Here is a 5,000-nt window from a genome sequence, read left to right on the forward strand (position 1 = left end):
CAAATAAACCCACATTGCCATTTCTCTGAGCGTGTGCTGCGAGCTTCAACGAGAAACATTCGGCGCGAAACTGTCGAGCGGCCGGCCGTCGCGCGCCGCACCTGTACGAGAAACATTTTCCTCTGACGTTGCATCGGAATAATTATTATAATTCATTATTATACATACATACATACATACATACATACATATTATTAATAAATATAATTGTTTTTTCTTTTCTTCAAATAAACCCACATTGCCATTTCTCTGAGCGTGTGCTGCGAGCTTCAACGAGAAACATTCGGCGCGAAACTGTCGAGCGGCCGGCCGTCGCGCGCCGCACCTGTACGAGAAACATTTTCCTCTGACGTTGCATCGGAATAATTATTATAATTCATTATTATACATACATACATACATACATACATACATACATACATACATACATATTATTAATAAATATAATTGTTTTTTTTGTTTTTTCTTTTCTTCAAATAAACCCACATTGCCATTTCTCTGAGCGTGTGCTGCGAGCTTCAACGAGAAACATATCTATCAATACAAATGTCTATGCAAAAAAAAGAAAACAAACAAAATCATATCAGTCAATAAAATAAATAATAATATTTTTTTACTACTACTACTACTACTACTAGTACTACTACGTGCTACTACTGCACGCCAATACACATACATAATAAAATGAAAAATCGTCTCTCTCTCGCTCGCTCTACGAGAAACATTCGACGTCCGCTCCAATGCCGACGCGGACTATTGCTCTCGGTATAGATGTGGAGCGAAACAGTCGTGCGCACAGCGTCGACTCGTTCTCGTTGCCGCGCGTCGTTCGTCTCAAATAGACACGAACGACGGACGAGAGAGAATGTGTTCTTGTTTTTGTGTTTGTGCGAAGTGTGAGAATATTATATACATATATTCGCGCATGGATGATATAGATATGGGTATGGATTTTCGGAGGAAATTATATCAAATTCGTATTTCGAATGCGAGACCGCCGAGATCTTTCCCAGCTCTCTCTCTCTCTGTGTGTGTGGTGTATAGTACATTTTATATATCTCTCTTGTGTCAACACAAAATAACAAAGAATATACATACTACTCCTCCTCATATTTTATATAATATAATATAAAATTATATTATAGCACCGCGTTCGCAGACCGTATGGTGATGTTACCAATCGACCAAGATTTGGGACCGTCTCCCCCGGTGTTATCTGTGATGTTAAAAGAATACGCTTCTAGGCACACCTCAACGCAGGGCGCCTAGCGTGTTCGACACGTGCGCGGTCGCCACGGCGACCGTATATGGAAAGAATGTATAAAAGAGGACGCACACGCGCCCATCGTCGAAACGGTGTGCGCAGCGTCGTGTTGGAATTTATCCCTCAAGCTCCGGGCGTTGATCGTATCTAGTGCGAATCATGCGTGTGTGTGCGCATGTAATTGCCAGCCGAGTTTTAATATGTTTACAATAACGTATTGAATAAAAATTGAGAAGTTGCGTTTAGATGAATGTTCAATTTTCAAATTGTCACAACATCGATTCCCGCCCGCGGGGTCGTGTTCGTTGCAGTTTTATGTCCCTCACAGTGGTCGAGCATCGTTGTACATCACCTCGTTGCGAGATCGTGACGGGACGGCCGCTCGTAGACCGGTCAAAGTTAGTCTATCGATATGAAGCGCGAACGTCGCGTCGCGTGCAAATTCGACGCGTTACGTTCACGCGTGTCGAGAAGGCGCGCGCGCAAGCGCGCGCCCCTCGACGCCGCCGAGCCAGCGGCTCGCCGAAGCCGCGTGACCGCGGTGTAGGCGTGTCGTTTGCGTAAGCAGCTCCCTGGTTGATCCTGCCAGTAGTTATATGCTTGTCTCAAAGATTAAGCCATGCATGTCTCAGTGCAAGCCGTATTAAGGCGATACCGCGAATGGCTCAATATATCAGTTTTGGTTCCTTAGATCTTACTCAGTTACTTGGATAACTGTGGTAATTCTAGAGCTAATACATGCAATCAGAACTCTGACCAGTGATGGGATGAGTGCTTTTATTAGATCAAAACCAATCGGCGGAGGGCCATGCGTCCGAAGTCGTTAATTTTGATGAATCTGGATAACTTTTGCCGATCGCACGGTCCAGTACCGGCGACGCATCTTTCAAATGTCTGCCTTATCAACTTTCGATGGTAGTTTCTGCGACTACCATGGTTGTCACGGGTAACGGGGAATCAGGGTTCGATTCCGGAGAGGGAGCCTGAGAAACGGCTACCACATCCAAGGAAGGCAGCAGGCGCGCAAATTACCCACTCCCGGCACGGGGAGGTAGTGACGAAAAATAACGATACGGGACTCTTACGAGGCCTCGTAATCGGAATGAGTACACTTTAAATATTTTAACGAGGAACAATTGGAGGGCAAGTCTGGTGCCAGCAGCCGCGGTAATTCCAGCTCCAATAGCGTATACTAAAATTGTTGCGGTTAAAAAGCTCGTAGTTGCATTTGTGCGCCGCGCTGTCGGTGCACCGCATCCGCGGTGATACTGACACGTCTGCGGAGCATATCGTCGGTGAGCCGGCGGTAAAACGCCGGTTCAATATCAAAATCCTATCGCGGTGCTCTTCGGTGAGTGTCGAGGTGGGCCGACAATTTTACTTTGAACAAATTAGAGTGCTCAAAGCGGGCTCAAAATGCCGCTTGAATATTTCGTGCATGGAATAATAGAATATGATCTCGGTTCTATTTTGTTGGTTTTCAGAACTCCGAGGTAATGATTAATAGGGATAACTGGGGGCATTCGTATTGCGACGTTAGAGGTGAAATTCTTGGATCGTCGCAAGACGAACATCAGCGAAAGCATTTGCCAAAGGTGTTTTCATCAATCAAGAACGAAAGTTAGAGGTTCGAAGGCGATTAGATACCGCCCTAGTTCTAACCGTAAATATGTCATCTAGCGATCCGCCGACGTTACTACAATGGCTCGGCGGGCAGCTTCCGGGAAACCAAAGATTTTGGACTCCGGGGGGAGTATGGTTGCAAAGCTGAAACTTAAAGGAATTGACGGAAGGGCACCACCAGGAGTGGAGCCTGCGGCTTAATTTGACTCAACACGGGAAATCTCACCAGGCCCGGACACCGGAAGGATTGACAGATTAACAGCTCTTTCTTGATTCGGTGGGTGGTGGTGCATGGCCGTTCTTAGTTGGTGGAGCGATTTGTCTGGTTAATTCCGGTAACGAACGAGACTCTAGCCTGCTAAATAGGCGTCGTCATTCAAGGTGTGCGCGACTCTCGGGGAGCGCAACTCACTGGCGACGTATTAAAATTCTTCTTAGAGGGACCGGCGGCTTCGAGCCGCACGAGATTGAGCAATAACAGGTCTGTGATGCCCTTAGATGTCCTGGGCCGCACGCGCGCTACACTGAAGGAATCAACATGTTCTCCCTGGCCTAGAGGCCCGGGCAACCCGTTGAAACTCCTTCGTGCTGGGGATTGGGGTTTGCAATTATCCCCCATAAACGAGGAATTCCTAGTAAGCGCGAGTCATAAGCTCGCGTTGATTACGTCCCTGCCCTTTGTACACACCGCCCGTCGCTACTACCGATTGAATGATTTAGTGAGGTCTTCGGACCGACACGCGGTGGCCTCACGGCCGTCGGCGTTGCTGGGAAGTTGACCAAACTTGATCATTTAGAGGAAGTAAAAGTCGTAACAAGGTTTCCGTAGGGGAACCTGCGGAAGGATCATTAACGTTGGTTTTTTCTTTTTGTTTTGTTGTTGTCAAAGACTCGCAAAAAAAGAAAAAAATACAAAAAACACGTGAATGATACGAATCAAAATCGAATCCGAGACGGTTGACTCTCTCTCGTCGATTCGCGACGTGTGCGTTGCGACACGCTTTGATTAGCGTTCGCTATCGCCTATTGATACTTTGAAATAATATTTTAATTTTTGTGTACAACCACGCAAATAAAAGAGATTTTCTTTCTTTTCATTTGTCGTACACGTTAATGATAAGTATTATTTTCAAATTTTTTTGTTTAATTTTTTCGCACCTTTTATATTTTCTCATACAAAAACACACACAAAAACAAAACGATTACCCTGAACGGTGGATCACTTGGCTCGCGGGTCGATGAAGAACGCAGTTAACTGCGCGTCATAGTGTGAACTGCAGGACACATTTGAACATCGACATTTCGAACGCACATTGCGGTCCGTGGAGAAATATCCAGGACCACTCCTGTCTGAGGGCCGGCTGCATAAAAACAAAAAGCCACACTGTTCGCGTGACGAGCGGCGATCGCTGCGACTCCGGTCGTAGCGCCGCATCTCTGTCGCGCGTGCAATTGACGGTTTCGCTAGGCCGCCGAGCGGCCGAACGATCCGTTCGAATATATGTTCGATTACGACTCGTCATCCGTATTGGCCGTGTTAAGCCACGTCTATACGATACTTTTGTCGCACAAATAAATTCTCCCCGCCGCACCGTGTCTCCCGCGGCACGGGTGCGCGTCGAGTCTTTACGCAACGACAACGACAACGACGACAACGACGTTCGCGTTTACGCGTCGCGCGTGTTTGCTCGCATCGTCCCGGTCCCGCATGGCGATCGCGCGACGGTCGGCGCCGGTGCGCGCGTCGACGTGTCTCGACGCTGTCGTTGAAAGTTGTCGCGTTCGGCTCAGTTTCTCTTACTCTCGCGAGAGGAAGCGAAACGCGCGCGCCCGCTGCTCTAGCGGTTGCGCCCAGTGTGTGCGTGCGGTGTTTGTGCAATTGTAGTGTGTACGAAATTATTGTGACGTGTGTTCTTAAAACGGACGGAACGATGCCGTCGTTAACGAACAACAACAGAAGAACCGCTTGGTGGTGTGCGATTGATTGATTTCGCGCAACGCGACATCTATGTGTCGCCACCACCACGCTGTTCGCAAGGTGCCGCGCCGCTTTCGTGCGAGCGCATATAATGTAGGCGGACTCGACGTCCGGAGGGCGCGTGGCGTCGTCGAC

The 5,000-nt window shown here is 47.8% G+C and overlaps 2 non-coding genes across 2 annotated transcripts; both read left to right on the plus strand.

Moving 5' to 3' along the window:
* The first annotated feature begins 1,833 nt into the window (after window positions 1–1,833).
* Window positions 1,834–3,739, plus strand: LOC123719301. The gene has a single exon (XR_006755364.1). It is a non-coding gene; the product is annotated as a small subunit ribosomal RNA (ribosomal RNA).
* A 351-nt stretch (window positions 3,740–4,090) lies between these two features.
* On the plus strand, window positions 4,091–4,247 carry LOC123719296. Its single transcript, XR_006755359.1, has one exon. It is a non-coding gene; the product is annotated as a 5.8S ribosomal RNA (ribosomal RNA).
* Window positions 4,248–5,000: the final 753 nt, after the last annotated feature.

This window comes from Pieris brassicae, unplaced genomic scaffold, assembly GCF_905147105.1.
Source record: "Pieris brassicae unplaced genomic scaffold, ilPieBrab1.1, whole genome shotgun sequence".
In the NCBI taxonomy this organism is placed as follows: Eukaryota; Metazoa; Arthropoda; class Insecta; order Lepidoptera; family Pieridae; genus Pieris; species Pieris brassicae.